General features: G+C 40.7%; 1 protein-coding gene across 2 annotated transcripts in view; it reads left to right on the plus strand.

Moving 5' to 3' along the window:
- Positions 1–1,378: 1,378 nt before the first annotated feature.
- Positions 1,379–23,124, plus strand: part of DNAJB6 (DnaJ heat shock protein family (Hsp40) member B6) — a 92,783-nt gene continuing 71,037 nt past the window's right edge. Inside the window, exon 1 of one of the 2 annotated variants that reach the window (XM_050942274.1) lies at positions 1,379–1,483. The gene's annotated coding sequence lies outside the window, so the exon portion shown is untranslated. Of the gene's footprint in view, positions 1,484–1,829; positions 2,033–23,124 lie in introns of those variants that run through there. The other variant, XM_050942275.1, reaches the window with a different exon arrangement.

The raw sequence follows: 23,124 nt of genomic DNA on the forward strand, positions 1-23,124 counted from the left end.
GGGGTTCTTTTCATTTGCCTTCCAGTTTCTGAGACTTCAGGTTCACCTTTTTAAGCTTTTCCTCACAACTTTTATTTTTAAACGAAAGCTGAGATTCCAGGGGATCACATCAGAAGAAAGAAAAAGAAAAACACTAAGTGTGAAACTTACAATAAAATTATGTAACATGTCAACCATGTATTAGATAGCTACCAGGCTCTTACAGTATAAATCAGAGATGTCATAGGCCAGAAGCAACCACTGTGATCATCTAGCCTGCTCTTCTGTATTACAGAGATACTAGAACTCCTCCAAAATAATTCCTAGAGAGTATAGTTTAGAAAAACATTCAATCGCAACTTAAATATTGGCCGAGCTGGAGAATCCACCACAACCCTTAGCTAATTGTTCCAGTGATTAATTACCCCCCTGTTAAAAATTTACATCTTAATTTCCAGTCTGAAGTTCTCCAGCTTCAACTTCCAGGTATTGGATCATGTTATACCTTTCTCTACTTGACTGAAGAGTCAATTAGCAATATTTGTTCCCCGTGTAGGTATTTATAGACTGTGATCAAGTCACCTCTTAACTGTATCTTTGCAAAGCTAAATAAATTGGGGTCTATCACAGTAAGGCACATTTTCTAATCTTTTAATCATTCTTGGGGGTCGTTTCCTATCCATGAGTACGCATCCCAGGATGGCATTCGGTCTATTAGCCACAGCCTCACACTGGGAGGTCACATCCAGCTGATTATATACCTGGACACCCAGATTTTTATTAGTCATTGAGATGTGGGCAGCCTACAGTGACCAGATGTTCTCATTTTATAGGGACAGTCCCAATATTTGGGTCTTTGTTTTACATAGGCTCCTATTGCCCCCCCACCCATGTCCCAATTTTTCACATTTGCTGTCTGACCACCCTGGGACTCTAAGCTCAGCAAGGTGCAATGCATCTTGGCCCTGCAGCCCTGGAGTCTCCCCACAGGACTCAACACAGGGCACTCAGACCCAGTGCAGCTCAGACGCCTTCCAGGTCTCCACCCCACGACCTGGCTGGCGCCATCTCTTGGGGTGGCCGCCCTGTGGCTGGGTCCCCCCAGGGGGCGTGTGACTCCCTTCGCCCCCGCCCCGAGGGTCACTTCGGTCCATGGCTCGTGGCCTCGGGCGGGGGTCAGGACAGGCTGCTGGGGACACGGGCGGGTGCCTAGTGCGCTGCGACGGGCCGTGACGGCCTCGCACATGCCTCCCCCGTCGCTCCACAGCCGCTCAGCGCGCCGCCTACGGCCAGCAGGTGGCGCCGCAGCTCGCTCTCCCTGTCCCTCCCCCCCTTCCGCCTAGAGGGAAGAAGGCGAGGTCGTTCCAGAAACTTCCGGAAATAGGGGGAGTTAGCGGAAGTGACGTTCCGCAGTGCGACGCAATTTCTGGTTGTGGCTCCGCGGCCAAAGCTGCTGCTTTAATCGCTGCTGCTCGGAGAGACGGGAGCGCGTCGGCCGTGCAGGGTGAGCCGGGGGCTCGCGGGGGAGGGGTGAGCCGCGATGGCCGGACCCGGGGGGGAGGGGTGGGTGGAATGTGAGGCGAGCTCTCGCCCTCAGCAACAGTGTTGTTGGTGATGGAGCCTCCCCCCCTTCCGCGGGCTGCAGAGCGGTGGGGGAGGGGAGCGAGCGGAGGCTCCCACTGCTGCCTGCGCCCGAGCCGCTGTGGGGGCGCCGGGCCGCCTGGACTGGCGCCACACTCGCTGGGGGCGGTCGGGCCTACGGCGAGCCTTGACCTGAGCGCTGGGGTGAGGCGGGACCTGCGCGGAGCGCGACCCTGACGTCGGCCGCCGTGGGAAGGGGGAGGATGCGGCGCTAGGCTCCCAGCTTTGAGGCTCGGTTACTCTGACCGGCCGCTGGGTGCCCTGGAGTGGCGCCGCCGCTCAGAGCAAGGGAAAGGCCCGTGCTGGTTCCTCGCATCGAGGCGAACTCGGATTGCGCCAGATCTCCGAGGGATCTAAGGCTGCTCGCGCGTGGGGCGGCGAGAGAGCTCAGAGCACCCCGGGGCGCTCGCAGGTAACGAGGCGCTGACTCCCAAGAGCCGGTGTGTAGCCGCCTCTTCACTCTGATGCCGCCTCCAGTTTTGCGGGTGGCTCCGTGTGCTAGTTTTTTCCTAAAAGGCAAGCGAGGAAAGCAGCCACTGAACCACATGCTACCGCTGGAGTTCTTGTACGTTGCTTGTTTACAGCAAAACTTTCACGCACTTGTCAGTTTTTTGCTTCAGTAAGTTAGGGCAACGGTAGCAGCTCAGGGTGTTGTTCGAAAAGACAAGGGGCCTTGGATGTTTTGTATTTGATGTTGCCAAGTTTCAACTCCCAGTGTCCCTGTGAAGGTGAGGCAGATAGATGGTTCATGTCATCACTACTTGCAGGATTATTGGGATGGCAGTGAGTGGGCAAGTGGTGTCTCTGGTCTTGGGTAATACAACTTTAAACTAGCTTCAGTGTGATCACAACTAATATGATTTCAAGTTGACTTGTCTGTAAAACTGGTTTCCTCTTTGAGGCAAGTTATTCAGGGCGCAAGGATCATTGAAGCCCTTTCTCATTATGTTTTAACTATAACTTTATAACAAAATAGATAGAAATTGGTGTGTTTAGCATAGAGCATTGTTCTACCTGGGCCAAGATGACATTGTAGAAGCTAAACTTTTGTAACAAGGTTTTAAATGTGTATAGTCAAGCTTGTCACCTGGCATTGCAATTTAGTTGTCAGTCTTGTGCATGGTGGATAAAAATGTAATGATTCTTAAGAAAAAAATAAATAAAAGAAAATTGGATTTTTATTTAATTTTTTCCCTCAAAGCATTTCATCAAAAAAAATCTGATCTAAAGATAATTAAAATTAAGATACATTATAGCTGAAAAGTATCTCATCGTGGAATAGGGATTATACATTCTAATTCTATAGTATGAGATTATATATTCATGTAATATTTAAGAAGCTTTGTAAATGAATTCTAATAGTTCATGGATTTATGGGGTTCCAGGGGCTTCTGTATAGATTATTTAGGTTAATCTTTCTGTCTACCCAGTGGGACTCGGTGCTCAGTCATACCATCAGAGATGCTTAGTTTTGCAGTTCTCAAACTGTAGATTTGTGTCTCCAGAAATAACATGCTTGTTAACAGCAAAAATGTTTTTAAATAAATATATAGAGGTGAGAAATAACAGACCTCAACCCTATTGTCCCTCTGCAAATTTGTGTACAGAGTCAATCCCTTACCTCTCTAAAAGTACGAAGTTTCAAAAAGCTCAACAAACAGAAGACTGTGGGAGGCAGAATAGATCTGGACAAGGAGAAGAAGCCTGGAGATAAATGTGGGAAGGGAGGGACAGACAGTAGAAACAAAAATGAAACTGTTTGAGCACCATACCCTAGATGTCTTGAGGTCTTTCTGAGCGTAGCCTTCATTGATTTGAGATCTACCATTTTCTCACTAGAAGGGGAAAACCTGTAATGGCAGCAGGCCATAGAAGAGACCCAGTTTGGGAATAAGAACCATTCAAAAAATATGTTTGCCGCTGATCTTTTAAAGAGAGACACACCAGTGAACTGGCAGAAATCACTTAAGCACTTGGGTTAGAGACTGTTGAAGTGATAATCTCACTTTTAACAGCAGTAGCTTCTGCCGGTATAAAAAGAATATTTTCTTCCTTTGGACTAATTCATTCTAAATTGAAAAATCATTTGGGATCTGAAAAAGCAGAAAAGCTTGGTTTTCTTTTCCAGATTATGAATAAACAGGAAACTGAAGGTGAAGACAACTGAGTTAATGCAGAAGCCAGTATTTTAAGTTTCTCATGTTGATCTGGCTGACACAGTTGATTTGATTTTTTTTTAAAGTTCCTTTAGCTATTTTAGTTAAAAACAATTTTAACAAAAACAAACCTGATTTTTAAAGAACTTGAATATTGAACTAAATTCATATGCTTGTTTTGTTAAAATATTGTTTGTTGAAGAAGAAAATCCAGAATACATAATGATGTTGTTTTAGTTAAATAAAACAATTTAAGTGTCTGTCAAGTGATGTTCTCCTCCTAATATAGCATGGCAAGAAAGTCCTCCAAATAGTAATGATAAACCTGCTGAATTGGAGATATTTATGAAGTTATTGGGAGGTGAACTATCTGCCTCAATTACCTTTGGTAAATGAAATAACCAAACAATCCATTCATTTTCTGATATAGCTGTAAAACTATTCTGAAAAGTTTTTTTTAAAAATAAATCACTTTAAAAATGTATAGTATGTACCTTCTAAAAACGAAACCTACATCTATCTCTCTGAGTTGTGAAGAATATGTATTAAGGTTATAATAACGAAAAAGAAAGCAGTTTTAAGTAGAAATCCATGATTAAATCGAGTCTTCCTGACTAATGATTTAAATCAATTTGACTTAAATCAAATCCACCCTGGTTTCGTGTATAGAATATGAGGAAAAAAACATGGTTTTGGCCTAGTTTGAGTGATGGGAATGGTCTTGGGCTCTGTTAGTTCCATGCTCTGATTATATGGTCCTTTGGCAGTTATTACTGTTCTTCTGAAGGGTGAATAATCATATGGGTCTGGATTCTTCAGTTTTTGGAGTATGAGGTATTGTGTAATTCCAGTTAGAAAAGGTGTTTGTCTCCAGATGGGGAGGTGTAAGAACTTAGCAGTTAAGTTAAACAGTAGTTATATTACCTTACTGGGCTGACTAAATAGCTGAAGTCTGTGTGAACCAATGGGCAAATCTGCTTGCCAGGACACTTGTAATTTTTTTTTTTAAATGTGAAAAACAGAGAATGGACAAATTATGTAGAGGTTGGTTTTATAAGTTTGTTCATTCATTTGAGCCTTATAGATAGTCCTTTTGTTAGCTCTGTCTATGACCACAGAGGATCCTGTGGCACCTTATAGACTAACAGACGTTTTGGAGCATGAGCTTTCGTGGGTGAATACCCACTTCCTCAGATGCATGTAATGGAAATATCCAGGGGCAGGTATATATATGTGTGCTAGCAAGCAAGCTAGAGATAACGAGGTCAGTTCAATCAGGGAGGATGAGGCCCTGTTCTAGCAGTTGAGGTGTGAAAACCAAGAGAGGAGAAACTGGTTCTGTAATTGGCAAGCCATTCACAGTCTTTGTTCAATCCTGAGCTGATGGTGTCAAAGACTGTGAATGGCTTGCCAATTACAGAACCAGTTTCTCCTCTCTTGGTTTTCACACCTCAACTGCTAGAACAGGGCCTCATCCTCCCTGATTGAACTGACCTCGTTATCTCTAGCTTGCTTGCTAGCACACATATATATACCTGCCCCTGGATATTTCCATTACATGCATCTGAGGAAGTGGGTATTCACCCACGAAAGCTCATGCTCCAAAACGTCTGTTAGTCTATAAGGTGCCACAGGATCCTTTGCTGCTTTTACAGATCCAGACTAACACGGCTACCCTTTGATACTTATGACCACAGAGCGCTTCTTATCAGATGGTTTCAGAGTAGCAGCCGTGTTTGTCTGTATCCGCAAAAAGAACAGGAGTACTTGTAGCACCTTAGAGACTAACAAATTGATTTCAGCATTAGCTTTCGTGAGCTATAGCTCACTTCTTCGGATGCATAGAATGGAACATACAGACAGGAGATATTTATACATACAGAGAACATGAAAAGGTGGAAGTATGCATACCAACAGGAAGTCTAATCAATTGAGATGAGCTAGCAGCAGAAGAAGGAAAAAAAAACTTTTGAAGTGATAATTAAGATGACCCATAGAAGGTGTGAGGAGAACTTAACATAGGGAAATAGATTCAATTAGTGTAATGACCCAACCATTCCCAGTCTCTTTAGGCCTGAGTTAATTGTATCTAATTTGCATATTAATTCCTCTTTCTGGTTTCTTGGACTGAATTCAGTTTGTTAATGGACTGTTGAGTTGTTTATATTTTGTCACAAGAAAATTATTACTAATGTCCAGTGAAAACATGAAAATAACTTTCCTTTGAAATTTAGAAGTGAAAACAGCTAGGTTTTTCGACTTGTAGCTAAACAGCTAGTCCCAGCAAAATCAAAACTTCAGATATAAATCAGCATAATTTCAGAGCGCTATAATATGTTAAAAATAAACCTGTCAAGTTTCTCAAACTTTTTTCACCTCCCAAAAAAGGATTTCATCAATCCTTTTAGAGAAATTCTCAAATAATTTTTTTAAATCTCTGAAAAAAAAATCTTAACTTTTGAAATGTTTTATTTTCTCATAGTGGGGAAATTCTCGCTTGCGGGGGGGGGGCGGGGGAAGGAAGGGAAGTAAAAATAGGAAGTGCAGAGGAGAGAAGGAAAATCCTAAAAATTCAAAACCATTTTCTTCAAACAAGCAATTTTCAGATATTTTCATCAAAAAATCAATTTCAACCAGCTTTTACACAAAAGTTATTGCCTTTTTTCAGCATAACCTGTTTTTCTGCCTCAGTTACTTTTGGTTTCCGCAAGTTAATTGTTTTCCAGTGCCGTCTTCCATCATGGATAACATTTCAGGATTTTTTTTAAATTTTAATATAGGGTTTTAAACATTTATTTCAAATTGGAAATTCAGTCTGTTAAGCCCCCAAACTTCACATATTGAAATCCTTTAAACTAAATAAAAGAAAGTCAAAGTCAAACCACAACTTGTGGAAGTCATTGTTTCAGCACCTGGAAGCAGAGTCTGTCCCTGTAGTGTCACAGCAGCTATTACTGGGAAGCTGCCTGTAGCATCCTCAGGAAGGCTCCCCAGGTGGGGAGATGAGCTTCCCCTAAGATCTATTCTTAATTTGATGGCTGGCTGGGAAGGACCCATTCTAGACTGAGAGCCTTTGCCTAGTGGGCATTCATAATTTCAGATGCAAAAATGATCCATTCATACAAACAGGATAATCATTCAGCAAATCATAAAATTCCCAATGATCTATGACATGACTTGCGTAAAAGACATCCAAATTATGTCATAATCATATCATAATATCATTGTGAAGAATATGGGATGGAAATGTGACACTGCACCTCAATTCCCAAGAAGTCCCAATTCCTAACAGTAGTGGGGCAATGCAGGGAGAAGGAAAGTGAGGATTGTAATAATATTAACTTGGTATTTCCATGGTGCTTATAAGCACTGGTCAGGGACCAGCACCCCATTGTACAAACTCAGCAAAAAGATGGTACCCCTGCCTGAAGGAGCGTAAGACCAAGTGAAGGTGTCTGAAAAGTGGCAGTAGTAGCTGTCCCAGTACAGGAACCCCTGCTGCCTACTGGTCGTCTTACAATTTGCCAGAGAAACTGCTCGCTGGATCAATGGGTTACCTGTTTGTTTATTTTAATCACTTAACACCCTACTAAATACACAAATGGTGGGAGGAGGGGGGAACTATATTGGTGCAAATTAGAGAAACCCCCCAAACAACAAAACTTATTAATGTTATGCAGCTTTTTTAACCAATGCAATATTTTATCTATTGTCTACCCCCCTCCCCATTGCACTTGTAAACAATAGTAGAATACCATCTATTTAAATATTTTTGGGCATTTTCTACATTTTCAAATAGATTTCAGTTACAGTACCTAATACAAAATATACAGTGCTCACTTTATATTTCTAATTACAAATATTTGCACTATAAAAACCAAAAGAGAGTATTTTTCAAGTACTGTAGTGCAGTCTCTTTATCGTGAAAGTTGAACTTACAAATGTAGAATTATGTTCAAAAAATCCTGCATTCAAAACCAAAACAATGTGAAACTTTAGAGTCTACAAGTCCACTCAGTCCTATTTCTTGTTTAGCCAGTCGCTCAGACAAACAAGTTGGGTTATGTTTGCAGGAGATAATGCTCCCCACTTCTTGTTCACAGTGTCACCTGAAAGTGAGAACAGGTGTTCGCATTGGACTTTTGTAGCCGGCATTGCAAGGTATTTATGTGCTAGATATGCTAGACATTGATCTGCCCCTTCATGCTTTGGCCATCAATCCAGGGGCCATAGTTCCATGCTGAAGACACTCAGTTTAAAAAAAAATTAAATTGTGACTGAACTCCTGAAGGAAGGGGGGAAAAGATTTGTATTTCTCCAGCTCTGTTTTACCTGTGTTCTGCCATATAGTTCATGTTATAGAATTCTCGGATGGTGACTCAGCACATTTGTTTTAAGAACACTTTCACAGCAGATTTGACAAAACACAAAAAGTACCAATGTGAAATTTCTAAAGATAGCTTCAGCACTCAACCCAAGGCTTAAGAATCTGAAGTGCCTTCCAAAATATGAGGGATGAAGTGTGGAGCATGCTTTTGGAAGTTTTAAAAGAGCAACACTCTGATGCAGGAACTACAGAAGTGGAACCACCAAAACAGAAAATCAACTTTCTGATGGTGGCATCTGACTCGGAGGATGAAAATGAACATGCATCAGTCCACATCGCTTTGGATCCTCTGGAATGGTGGTTGAAGCATGAAGGGATATTTAGAGCCTCTGGCATGTAAATATCTTGCGACGCTGGTTACAACAGTGCCATGCGAACACCTGTTCTCACTTTCAGGTGACATTGTGAACAAGAAGCAGGCAGCATTATCTCCTGCAAATGTAACCAAACCTGTTCCTCTGAGTGGTTGGCTAACCAAGAAATAGGGCTGAGTTTATTAGTAACAAAATCTACGTTTGTAAATTGCACTTTAGTGCAATCTCTATCATGAAAGTACTTGTTTGAAGTGAATTGTAAACAAAAGAAATAGTATTTTTCAATTTTTACAGTGCAAATATTTGTAATAAAAAAGAAGTGATCACTATACACTTTGTATTCTCTATTTCTGTAATAGAAATCAATATATTTGGAAATGCAGAAAAAATCAAAATTCCAATTGATATCCTATTGTGTATTAAATATAACAGTGGGATTAAAACTGTTATTAATCATGATTAAATTTTGAGTTAATTGCATGAGTTAAATGTGATTGACAGCCCTAGTATTTAGGTTTATGTTGTCTGCTTCATATAAACTAAACCTGAACTTCATAAAACTGGCCATAGAGGCTGCATGCTCTAAATTTGTTATGCATTTAAACTGTGTGTATTTTTTTATTAAACAATTTGAGAAAGCTAATTTCAGGAACGTGGAACTTGAATCACTTAAACCATTTACTCACAAGGGTATGTTAGTGTGATGGGTTCAGTGACAGATCTCCTTGGGACTTGTCACCAAATGTGCTGAGAATACCTCTGAACCCATTTTCCCTGCCAGCTTGGGACTCCAGAACCCCATCCTATTGAGCCAGACATGCTAGCCTTCTGCAACACAGATCCAGGTCTGGGTCATGCTCCCGAAGCTGCAGACTTTAACCAAAAACTGCTGAGCAGGTCACTTATATCCAGTTCCCAATGGGATCCAAACCCCAAATAAATCCATTTTACTCTTTATAAAGCTAATACAGGGTAAACTCATAAATTGTCCATCCTCTATGACACTGACAGAGACATGCACAGCTGTTTGCTCTCCCAGTTATTATTCACTTACTCTGAGTTTATCAATAAACAAGTGATTTTATTAAATATAAAAAGTATTATTTATGTGGTTTCAAGTAATTATAGACAGAGCAGAGTAAGTTACCAAGCAAAATAAAACACGTCTAAGCCTAATATATTAAGAAACTGATTACAAGTAAGCCTCAACCTCAGAGATGTTCCAAAAAGCTTTAACAGACTAGACTCTTTCCTAGTCTGGGCCCAATCCTTTCCCCTGGTACAGTTCTTGTGAGTTCTAGCAGGCATCTTAGGAGAAAAGCAGGGGCTTTCTCATGGCTGGGACCACCCTCGTCTGCTCTCTTCCCTTTTTATAGTTTTGGCACAAGGCAGGAATCCTTTGTCTCTCTGGATTCCCCCCCACCCCCTTTCTAAATGGAAAAGCCTCAGGGTTAAAATGGATTCCAGTATCAGATGACATGGTCACATGTCACTGTAAGACCTCATTTTTCATTAACCATGGACTGGCACGCACACCTATACAGGAAGGCTTGCAGGTAAATAAGCCACTTACAACCAATTGTCCTAGTCAATGGGAGCCATCAAGATTCTAAACCAGCATTAATGGCCCACAGTTTTCATAATTACAATAGGACCTCAGAGTTGTACTTCATATTCCTAGTTTTAGATACAAGAATGATACGTTCATACAAATAGGATGAATATATTCAGTAGGTTATAACCTTTGTAATACCTTACAAGAGACCTTTTGCATAAAGCATATTCCAGTTACATCATATTCACACTTATAAACATATATTTCCATAAAATATACAGAGTGCAGTGTCACAGTTAGCTTCCTAGTTTTAACTAAATAAAAGCTTTTCTGTTCTACTGCAACTAAGTCACTGTTTAGAAAAACTGGGGCCATGTCTGTACTTACCGGGGATCGATGCTGCTCTGGTCGATGCATTGGGGTCAATTTAGCATATCTAGTGAAGACCTGCTAAATGGACCGCAGAGTGCTCTCTGATCAACTCAATTATTCCATTGGAATGAGAGGAGTAAGGTAAGTCAGCAGGAGAGCGTCTCCCGTCAACACAACGGGGTATAGGCACCGCAGTAAATCGACCTATGCTATGTTGACTCTAGCTATGTTGCTTAGGTCAATTTACTCCGGTAGTGTAGACAAGGCCTCAGTCTTAAATTTTCCTCAGTTGGTCTTAGGTTGCTATAAACCATAGCCTTTGCTGGCTTAATTTATTCTATATTAATTCCTCTTCTTAACTAGTAATCCCTACATTTGTGACTCAATGCTCAGGCTTTGTTTGTTTGCAGTGGTGTGAAGGATATGTGTAGCTGCACACTGCAGTTTAAGGCTCTGGCGTAAAGGCACCGGTGTATTATGCTGCAATATAGACATTGGAGGCACTCAATGAACGTGTAGAGAGCCATGTAGGGAATATAGCCTAAGATTCTGGTGTGCCTGTGCTCTTTTCATCTAAGCAGTGCCTCACTGGCTACACTGCTTTTTGTGCCCTTAGTGTGTGCAGTTTCCGTACTCTACATGCTGCCATAAGTAGACCTACCTTTAGTGAGATGATTCTGGCTTCTTGTAAACTTCTAGTTTTTCTTCCATTTGATCATTCATTTTTACTATGCAAATTCTTGTACAGTTGAACTTTGCATAGGGACTTCTTGCCAACTGATAGCTTGTGATAGGAAGTTGCTTTTCAGTGGCAGCACTAATTTCACAAATATCTGAAGTAGCAGATCATGATACAGTTTTGGTTTCTAAGCTAGTGTCTAAGTCTGACTTGGATATCTGTGCACTTACCTCTACCCTCTCTGTGTAGCTTGTTTCAGGTACCTTTTAATTCTTATAAAAAGCTCCTTTCTGTCTGAAAAAATTGAGTTCTGAGACTAAGCAACTTTTTAAGAGTTTATCAACAGACAATGTAACTGAGCTATGGGACTCGAAACCATTATCTAAACATGGCTGATGCAATCTTATCTCAAATTGTTTGTTTTAAATACATCAGGCTTATATCCCATGCTGACTTCAAAATGTAAACCCTGTTTCCACATTTTTGATGTCTATTTAGTTCAATTTAACATAAAAGAAAAAAGTCTTCTGGTCAACTTGTTAGGAACACTAGAGTATCTGTGCTGAATCAGGTCTGAGATCCATATGAAGTCTAGTATCCTGTCCCCAGGACCATGCAGTAGGTTAATATGGGATAATTGGCCTTCCACACTGGGCTTGTCCTGATATTCAAAATATAAGGTTTAGTATCTCTTCCAGAATTCTTTAGCTCTATGATAATTCTTGATAGCTCTCTGACAAGATTCCAAAAAGGACTGGCTATATAGATTCCAGTGCAGTAAAGTCTGAGACCCGCTGTTAATGCATTGACCGACTGTTCAAAACTGAGGAACAGGATGTAGCCAAAGTTTGGCAAGATTTGTTCTATGTTTGCTGACACAGATGCAGTTATTTTTCCCAGTGTAAACCCGATCTAAGCCAGTATTTACCAGCGCCTGTCCTAAACTACTCTTTTCTCAGGAATTTGCCAAGTCTGCTCCAAGTTTACAATTAGCAAAATGTCTTGTATGTTCTGTTATTTGCCGAAGTTCTTGTATATGACACTTTCTCCTGAGGAAGCCTTTCATTTTTATCTTCAAAATTCATTGCTAATCTCAATTGAAAACAAACAAGTAAACCTTTAGATGTACCTTAATCTAAAACTAACTTTAAGACCAATTTGTGAAATAGTATAATGCTGTAGCTACAGAAACATACTATAGATGAGTATGTAGGTTCCCTAAATATTTTCCTTCTAAAGTATCTTTTTCACTTTTTTTGATGAAATTTAGATGATTGGGATACTTTTTAAAAAAACTTGGTTAAATACTAGATAAGTCTGTTTCAGTACCTGTTGAAATACCTTTTTGTTGACTTTCATAAAAGTTCTGTTCCTTAAGTGGTCTTGGGGTAGACATTTGGCCCAGTCTCTAATTTAAGCACAGTCCCTTCTAGTAACTCTGAAGTTATGGATTTAGCTAGCTTATGGATAAGAGGTAATTAATGGGTAGAATAGTAGCCAAGAGTATTTGAGGTGTGGGCTCTGTATTACTGTGCCTCCCCTCTTTTATTCTTGGGGGTAGAAGATTTAACTTCTGTCCCATTTCTTCTCATTTTTAAGTTGGCTGATTTTTTTATGCGAGTTTTTCTTAACTGTAATGCCTTCTACAGACTTGTGTATTTTACTGCATGCTTTCTTGTTCAGTGTTGGCTGCAGCCTGTAGTTGCTGCCAGTTTAATCTTGAACTCATTTTCATTTGGGGCCTCCTTTGAGCGTCTTGCTCTGAAAATGAGTACAGCAAAGTTGGCCTTATTTTAGAGAAGCAGAATTAGAAGGTAAGTGATCATCCTGTTGAGCTTATTCCACATATTTATTTACCCAAATACTGCTATTTTTGTTTTTGACATAGAGCTATCCTGTTTGGAAGGGAAACTGGTGTAAATGTAGAGGTAAATAATATACTTCCAAAAGTTTTTTTAGTTCATGTGTAGTTTGATTTGACTTGGGGCCACATCTATATATACAGCACGGCAGTGGCACCACTGCACTGATGAAGCAGCGCCTCTTGTGAAGACTGTATGCCAGTGGTCACCAAACTGGGGGGTGTGGCCCCTAGGGAGCAAGGAGTAATGTTCCAGGGGGTGGGGAAGGAGTGTGTCACAGTCCCATACTACCCTCAGCTTTGCTCTGGTCTTGCCTGCAGCCCCAGCCCACAGATCCACTGCTGGCTGTGTCCTTGCTCCTGGGGGGCGTGGATAGATTCCATTACGGGTGGTGGAGGGGAGCGTGACATAAAAAGTTTAGGGACTGCTGCTGTATCCTGATGGGAGATAGTCTCCTGCTGACATAGCACTGTGCACACATCACTTATGTCTGTGTAACTTACGTCACTCGCAGGTGGAATATTCACACATCTGAATGACACAAGTTATGTAGACATAGCTTTGGTTTAATTTTGTGTCTAGGCATTCAATTGTCTTTGGCATTCATGTTTAATGACCTTACTTCAAAGTTAATGACTCTACTTCCCATGTGAATCTGCAGGTGAGTTTCACAGGTGTATGCATTAGCCTATGCTAGGGGTAGTATCTCTTCAAGCTCAGTGGTTAGATAATATTGAAATTACTTGTATTTTAAGATACCCAAGTCTACATTTTAATCTGCATATGTGACCAGTGGTCACAAAGAGTTAAAACACAATTGATTTCTGAAGATGATAGCGACATTTAAGCAACATGTCACTAGTTGGATAAATCTTTAGAAAAGTTTTTTCTGCTGCATTCCTGTACCTTGGCATCATTAGTTTATTTGGCAAATGTATTGTTGTAAACCAGGGGTTCTCAAACTGGAGGTCGGGACCCCTCAGGGGGTCGCAAGGTTATTACATAGGGGGTTGTGAGCTGTCAGCCTCCAACCTAAACCCTGCTTTGCAGCCAGCGTTTATAATTGTGTTAAATATATTAAAAAGCTTTTCTTAATTTATAAAGGGGAGAGGGGTCACACTCAGAGGTTTGCTATGTGAAAGGGTTCACCAGTACAAAAGTTTGAGTTGGTTCTGTTACACTTTACCCAGAAGTACTGTTGAAAAGCTATTAGGAGGAATTATGTATTGATTTCAAGGTGTTTTGTCTTCCTAACTATGTGAACAACACCTGCCATATTGTGGATGCTACTGAAATAAAAACATCTGGATTCATGCTAGCTGAAAATGCATTCAAATGGTTTTTGTCTGGGTTGTAGGTCTCTTCTGCACCTGAGAATTGAGCTATACAGCGATTCCTCTGCCTTTTCTTGATCTTGCATGGAGGGCATTTTTCACACCCAGGCTCCTTCTCTAAAGGGCAGTCAACTCATTCAGCCATATTTTGGTGAAGCACCAATATTTGGATGCCATAGCTATAAACAAACCTAAGAGCTATATATGGAAGGTTAATTGGAAAGAGTCAGTGGACCAGCAGTCTGCTTGCCCCTTGATTCATTGATTGGACTCTGGTCTCTCACTCACTCTCCATTCCAGTTATGACTCTGACAGGACCACATATTAAGAAATGTGCAGCCCACGAAAAGAACTAACAATCTTTAAAGAGGTTTCAGAGTAGCAGCCATGTTAATCTGTATCCGCAAAAAGAACAGGAGTACTTGTGGCACCTTAGAGACCAACAGATTTATTTGAGCATAAACTTTCCTATAAGGAGAGTGATCAGTTAAGGTGAGCTATTATTAGCAGGAGAGAAAAAGAGCTGTTTGTAATGGTAATGAAAATGGCCCATTTCCAGCAATTGATGGAGATGTAAGGAACTGTGTTTGTGTGGGGGTGGGAATAAGCATACAGAAATAGTTTTACTTTGTGTCATGGCCCATCCACTGCTAGTCTTTATTCCAGCCTAATTTGATGATGTCCAATTTTCAAATTTAATTCCAATTCAGCAGTCTCTCGTTGGAGTCTGGTTTTGAAGTTGTAATTTTGTGACTTTTAGGTCTGTAATCGAGTGGCCAGGGAGATTGAAGTGTTCTCCAACTGTTCTTTGAATGTTATAATTCTTGATGTCTGATTTGTGTCCATTTATTCTTTTACGTAGAGACTGTCTGGTTTGGCCAATGTACATGGCAGAGGGGCATTGCTGGCACATGATGTCATATATCACATTGAGGCTTTATTCCCAGCTCCTGTCAGTACTGGGCTGAGTAAATATGCTGAATTGGGGGAGAGGGGTAACAAGAAGCGTAAATTGCAGTCTTTAAAAAACAGATATAGTGGCTATAGTACCTCATGCACACTTCTATGAGTAGGTCTTGGTTCCAAAGATATAGAGCTACTGCCTAAGAATTTTTCCCTTAGACCATGTCCACATTTAACCAAAAAAAAAAAAGAAAATAAGCCCTGCCCATTACTCTGGATTTACAAGCATTCTAATTAAACCTGCTTTACTGTATTAAATGCCAGAAGCCTTGGGAGCTTAGTCTAAATTTCCAACTGACAAAATATCTTTTTATGAACTTTCACTCTTTTATAAATCAGACTCCAGACATATCTGCTTCCTTACAAATTGTCTTTTGATGCTGAATGTTGTAAAACAAGCAGGTTAAGTTAAAGCCTAAGCCTCACAGGTCTTGTCTTGCCACCGAGGATTTACAGCAGTGTACAGAGTATATGTAGCTATACACTGTGGTGAAAGGCAGGCTGTGTCTACATGCAGCAAGTTAAGGCTCCACCAAGGGAAGACAGTGGGATACTACCATGCTAAAAATAGCAGTGTACATGTCTGAGGCACAGTGTCGGATGTACACTCTAGGGGGTTCAGGCACTGTAGGGCATTCTACTTGCCTAATCCATGACTCCTTGTCTCCACTGTTATTTATACCCCTGCTAGCTGGGTGTTCAGTTTCTGTACTTTATATGCCGCCATAAGGGTAGACATACATTAAATGTTCTAATAAAAGGACAGACTTCCTAGTTCTCAGGGAGACTGTAGACCTAGCTGTGCTTAACCCAGGGCCGCTGTAGCTGCATTTTAGGTTTAGGTTAACATCTAGGGCAGTACTAAGCATGGTATTGATACTCTTGTTCCCCGAATTTCAGGCTGTTCATGGCCTTTCAGTAATCCTCTGTCATAGGGCCTTTCTTGACCAGCAGAAAGGTGATGCATTTCAGTTGTTAGCTCACTTGAGTTACCTTAACCTGACTGTCTGCATTTTAGTCTCGAAAGGAGCCAGGTTACTCAACTTTAACTTTGTTAGCCGGCATCTTAAACAGGATTTTTTCATTCATGTTACGTCAGTCAACTGAGCTAACGTGACTGAAGACAGTACAAAAATGAAGATGGAGAAATTTTTCTCAACTGTAGTTGACTTCTAGAACTTGTTCATTTTACTGATAAATCATAGTTGCTCCTTGAGGGCACATTCAATAGTCGTTACCACCCAATGACAAATGAAACTTAAGTTAAATCTGGGTCTTTAAAAACGACGATTAGTTCCAATTTTTAGAAAAGGTGAGAATCGTGCCTTTCAGAGAACAGCTGACTAGTATGGTAAGTTAGTCATAGAATCATTTGACCTAGCTTGTCACAATCAACCTGATTTTGTTTTCCCTATAGTTGCTTATTTCCAGGTTGTATAGTCTTAGAATGGAGTTAGACTACTGTAGGACACAGCAGTCGTTTGTTAGGATTGCTTTTGTAACTTATGCTATGTATCCTTCTGTAAGAAGATGTTTACAAGACTTTAGAACTCTAGTTAGATGTACTGGCATATCTAGTAAAACACGTGAACCATTTCTGAGAAATTTTAGTTTCTTTATGTTAGATAACAACATAACCCATTGTCAGGGTGGATAAAAATCTTAAACCCTTAAATTGGATTTTGGTATAAATCTTAAACATGTTCTAAACATTGGGAATTATGGCAACCTGTATTAGGGCCTAAATTTCACCACTGAACTAGTGGAAGTCACTGGCCAGTCAGCTGGAACTACTCTGAAGTGATAAACCAGTTTTTTTGCAGCATAGTCTTTTCTGCAGGTGTAAAGAGAACTTTCTTTTTAGTTTATTCAGCTAGTTCAGTTCAGTGACTAATAGCTCATTCAAAGTTGAGAAACTGATAGGGAGTTGAAAAAGCAGGAAAGCTTACTTTCCCCTTCAATCTGTGAATAACATTTACATGTAAAAGGATTAGATCTTCTAGTTCTAAAATGTGTATAGAGTACATCCTTCTGATTAGAGGGAAAAAAAACCAGATTATACCAGCAAGTGAGAATCCACTTTTCTCTAGGAAAATGAGTAAAGTAAATTGTAACACAAGCTTAAAAGTGGTGATTTAAATCACTTCACCCTGCCCATTTTTACATTAATGATGCTCCATAGTGTTCATCGTCATTTCTAATATGTGATTTCATTCACCTCTCCCCATGAACACAAGGCTTTTTTTGGTCACATCAGCTTGGAACTTTGTACTTAGGCTGAAAGTTTGTGCTGTTTTTTTCTTTTGACAGTTGTGACGACTGAGAAGTTGAAGTAAAATCTGTTCCATACTTGCTAAACCATGTGAATAGGCAACTTCATTTTGAAAATGCAATTTCACTAGCACTTTAAATCTTGATAAATTTTCTGTGATTCTGATAACTTTTTTCAAACTATAAATAAGGACTAACTACTGAACAGAATGTAGTCCAGTTTCTTTAATTCGTTTTGTCACATGCTCCTCTCATACGTTTTCATACCTTGGCTATTTTAAATAGCATTGCTCTAAACAAATTTGAATAAAAATATAGTAACTTAAACATTTTAACTTTATTCGGTGCTGTACAAACTAGCAAATCCTTTTAAAACCTAATCCCTGTTTGGCTTTCCTAGAAGTTAATTACATATGCCATACAAAAATACAAAGGTAATGTTAGTTGTATAGCAAAACACGCTAAAGAGGTTTCAGAGTTGTAGCTGTGTTAGTCTGGAGTACTTGTGGCACCTTAGACTAACAGATTTATTTGGGCATAAGCTTTCGTGGGCTAAGACCCACTTCATCAGATGCATGGAATGGAAAATACAGTAGGAAGATATATATATATACATAGTACATGAAAATATGGATGTTGCCATCTTTTCACGTACTGTGTGTTTATTTGTGTATGCAACTCCCATCTTTTCATGTAGCCTCTTGGAGTAATAAAATGTCATAATGCAAGTAAAGACTGAAAGCTCTTCAGGGCAGGGACTGCCTTTTGTACTCGCTACAGCACCTCTTGATCAGAGCATCTGGGTGCTATTGTAACAAATAAGTGTCAAAACTTAGCAATACATATTTTGACTGAGTGAGTGCTTAATCCTGCACTTTTTAATGTGCTCAACATACTGGGAGTGCAGAACATCCCTAATCCGCAAACTACTTGTTTGGAGGAAATAGTGAATTAGCAACAGATCTATTTTGAATATTAGTATTTACCTTGGGAAAATGAACCCATAACTGGGTGTAGCTGAACTGAAGCGGAACATGATTAAACTGCAAACATAGCCAAGGACAAATTCTGTACAGTGCCATCTCATACAAAAGGTAACTTGATCTATGACAACTTTTTTTCTAATTCATTTGTAGTTTCAGACATGAAACTATTGCAGGCGTTCAGAACGATTACTGAAGCATCCTTGCAAATTCTACTTTATCATGGGCACAGAGCCGGCTTTAGGAACTGCAGGGCCAGATTTGAATTCCTGTCAGTGGTCCGGGTCTTCGGTGGCACTTCGGTGGTGGGAGGGAACGGTCCTTCACTCACTCCGGGTCTTCTGTGGCACTGAAGAACCCACCCCACCCCCCCCACCGCCGAAATGCCACCGAATTCCCGGAGCAAGTGAAGGATCCCCTGCTGCTGAAGTGCCACCACACACTCGGATCACTGCCAGGTGAGTAACAAAAAATTTAAAGGCATCTAAGGCGTGGGGCCCGATTCCGGGGAATTGGCCTAAAGCCGACCCTGCATGGGCAAGTAACCTTTTTGTTTTAAAGAAAAAATAAAATGTAAGTAGGTCTACATCTTGAATGCAAAGGTTGACTTTTTGCCTTTGTTGGTAAGTTTTCATGACCATTTTGCAAGCCTACATCAAAAGGGATGTGGAAATGTCAGATTTTTCTCAACTGCTGGATTATAATTTTTTTTCTTGTTCAAAAACTGACTATTTCAGTAACACATGCCTTTTAGCTCCAAGGGTGGATTTCACAACAGATCTTCCTCATACAGGCTCTCATTATTGATGGGTTAGCTTTCATCTCATGTAGCTTTTGTTACAGTGAAAATCACTTGTGCTTATAGAAAAGTTTCCTGCCTTGAACATCACTGGATTTTTCAATTCTTGATGTATATACTGTGGCATTGTCATGCTCATGGAACAGTATAATTTTAGTGCTGTGTACTAGAGCAGTATTTTTCAATGACCTGGTCCGTGGACCAGCACTGGTCCCGGAGATCTCACTGAAGCAGTTTAGCAAGGCATGAAGCTGGTTCCTGGTATCAAAAAGGTTGAGAAACATTGTACTAGCGTAGTGGTCCCCAACCTTTTTTGTCTGGCAGGCGCCAGACAAAGGACCGTGGTGACATCATCGAGAGGCAGTGCTGCCGAAATTCGACGGCATTTTGGTGGATGGTTGACCGCCAGCCAGGACGCGGGCACATTTAGATGCCCCTGCAGGCGCCATGGCACCTGCGGGCACCATGTTGGGGACCCCTGTACTAGAGAACTATGCCAAGACACTTTTTTTCTACACTGGTTCTATTTGAATCAAATTGTATAACAAACTAGTGATTTATGAGCAACAAGGACTTCCGAGTAATTTCACATCTTGTTAGACATAGTCACATCTGGACTTATTACAAGCAAGTAACCTTTGGCCACTGTTCATAATAAAGGAGGCTGAAAGTATATTTTACTCATGTAGGGCATAAGTAATTGTGGTACAGGTTAGTCCTGGGGGGATTCTGCACACTATCTTAAAATTCTGTATATTTTATTTTTCAAAATAACACAATATAATCACACCAGTTTCAATTATTTTTGGTCATTTATTGCAAAATCCTGTAAGCAAGTGTATCTAACAATACAGATGACAAAAAAGATTCAGGAAATGTTTTTTGACAAATAGATTCCTTACTGGGCATATTAATACAGAACCCTTGAATTCATTTAAACTGTAATACAGACCTGTATTTCCCATGCCGCTCAGAAGCAGTGCAAAGGCTTGGGGAAGTCAGGGATAACAGAGGAGCTGAGGGAGAGGGAAGTAATTGCTGGGAAGGAGTTTGGATGTGAACTTGTTCCATACTTTTCCCACCCATTCCCAACAAAAAGGTTTTTTTGCAGGTGTGGGGAGGGATGAGCTTCCCCCATGCAGATGTTGGCTGACCCCTAAGTCTCTCCCATTCAGTCAGGCACATCCGCCTGTCCCCCTGTGTCCTACCTCATCCACATGTGTCCCTCCAACCCCACTCAGACACCCACTCCCTCATCTCTATGTGGGCCTGCACTCCTCCCTCACTCCTCATCTGTCTCTGTGCCCCCACTCAGCCATCCCTCCCTCCCCAGGTGGCCCTGCATCTCCACTCCCATTCAGCCTCTACCCCAGTCTATCCTCCCCCAATAGCCCTTACGAGCCCGACACCCCCCTAGCAGCCCCACAATGTCTCTCTCCCCATAGCCCCCATCTCCTGATCTGGCCTGACTGGCACTATGAAGAAGGTGGGCTCTTTCTCTTCCCTAGCTGATGAGGAACTGCTGCTTTGTTCTATCTTGACAGTGTCCTCTGGTGGGTAAAAGGCAAAACTGCAGCAACTTTCCGGCAAAGTTATTTTCTGCTGAGGCTACTCTGTTCTAGCGCCATGGTGCCCTGTGGGCAAAAGGTGGAACTGCAGCAGCTTTCTAGCAGAAGCTTTTTTTCTGTGCAAATAATTAATGTGTGGCTTATTAATTATGCATGCACACAGTGGTGTAGAATTTCCCCCAGGAGTAAACCAGTACACATTCTCCTCTCCACTTTTTCCATACTGGTTGGGATGTCTTGGAGTCATTCATGATTTTCTTTATTAGCTTTTTTTTTTGTTATTTTTGTTGCGTTTTAATGTTAAGCTACTAAAGTGTCTTGTATTTGTTTGATTAGTTTTGTAATTGTTAGTATAACTTTTATCCTAAGCTCAGCACTAAAATTCTTCTTTTTCGGCATAAGTAAGTCCTAGGCCTCTTTAATTAGTTACTGTGAGAACAGCAACAACCTAAACTCAAAATAGTTAAGTAAATGGCCTGTGCTATATTTGCCAACACTACCACCTTCCAGTACCTTAAATTTCCAGAAGTCAAGAAAACTGACAGGCTTTGACCTGGTTATACACCCAGGTTTTGCAGGCTGAAATCAGTGGGACTTGTGATTCGAAGTCATTAAAGTGCCCTTAAATATTAGAGCTGAGAAGTCTTTTCAGCTATTGGTAAATTTGCCAAAAAATGCAGTTTTGGGACAAAAAGCTGTTTGCAAATTAGGATCAAATTTGCATTTTAGCTAAATAAAAGCTTTTTTATTTTTTCCAGAGAAAGTCAGAAGAACAGTTTACTTCATTTTCTAAACAGTCTTGACATATTGTTGTGAAATGTCATTTTTGACTTGACCCAAAAAACTCTAGTCTTTTTTGTTTTTGGCAAGAAACTGAAAAAAATCAGTTTTGGCTACCAAAATACTAGTTTCAGAGTAGCAGCCATGTTAGTCTGTATCCGCAAAAAGAACAGGAGTACTTGTAGCACCTTAGAGACTAACAAATTTATTTCAGCATAAACTTTTGTGGGCCGCAGCTCGCTTCTTCGGATGCATAGAATGGAACACACAGACAAGAGATATTTATACATACAGAGAACTTGAAAAGGTGGAAGTACGCATACCAACTTTAAGAGTCCAATCAATTGAGAGAACCTATCAGGAGAAAAAATAACCTTTGAAGTGATAATAGATGACCCATAGAAGGTGTGAGAACTTAACATAGGGAAATAGATTCAATTAGTGTAATGACCCAACCATTCCCAGTCTCTGTTTAAACCTAAGTTAATTGTATCTAATTAATTTACATATTAATTTGAGTTCAGCAGTCTCTCTTTGGAGTCTGTTTTTGAAGTTTTTTGTTGCAAAGTTGCCACCTTCAAGTTTGTCACTGAGTGGTTAGAGAGGTTTAGCTTATCTGTAGTAAATATGAATTTAGGAGTCAAACATTAGGCTCCTGTGTCTAAAATTTTTGGCATGTGTATGAAAATTCATAAAACTTAATGTAGTCAAAGTCTAACCTAACCCCTTAACACTGAAGTAGTTTTATTGTGGAGTGATACATTCTGTGCCACTAAATTTTTCATAAATACATATTTCTAGCACTAGCAGCTAAAAATGTTAAGCACATACTTAATGGTCAGCACATGAGTAATTCACGTCAGTACTTGAGTGCAGCTAATCATGTGGGTAAATTTACACACCTACATGTGTGTCAAACATCATGCTCTGGACAGGCAGCAATGGGAAAAATGGATTGTGCCACGAAGCTCACAGGATTCCAAGTTCTAGGTCTAAACCCCTCTATGGTCTGTCCTTTTCCAGGTCCCAGCCCAGAGTAGAGAGCAGGGGGGATCTTGCTTCCTTGAGGATGTCTTGAGCCCTGCGCCCAAGTGCCAGGATTTTGGTGACCCCTACCCATTTGTTGCCATCTGACTGGGGGTAGGGTATTTTGCCTTTCTTGCAGTATGTGAGGTCCACTCCCTGTTTGTGTACCAGAATCATCTATCAGTTATGCTAACATATCTGTCGCCAGTTGTTGTGGGTGGTTGAATTAAACTGGCAGGAGAGTTCTCTCCTGCTGGCTAAGAGCAGCTACATGGGAGACCTTATCGTGACACAGATGTAATGGTTCAGCTGTGTCACTGCAAAGTATGTAGTGTAGATGTAACTTGAGGAATTGCATATCACTGTGGCTTAGTGGAAAGACCACTGGACTGAGACTAGTCCTAGCTCTGGCTCTGGGTGACCTTGCCTGAATCATTTTCACTTCTATACCCATT

Source organism: Gopherus flavomarginatus, chromosome 2 (genome assembly GCF_025201925.1).
Source record: "Gopherus flavomarginatus isolate rGopFla2 chromosome 2, rGopFla2.mat.asm, whole genome shotgun sequence".
NCBI classification, from domain to species: Eukaryota; Metazoa; Chordata; order Testudines; family Testudinidae; genus Gopherus; species Gopherus flavomarginatus.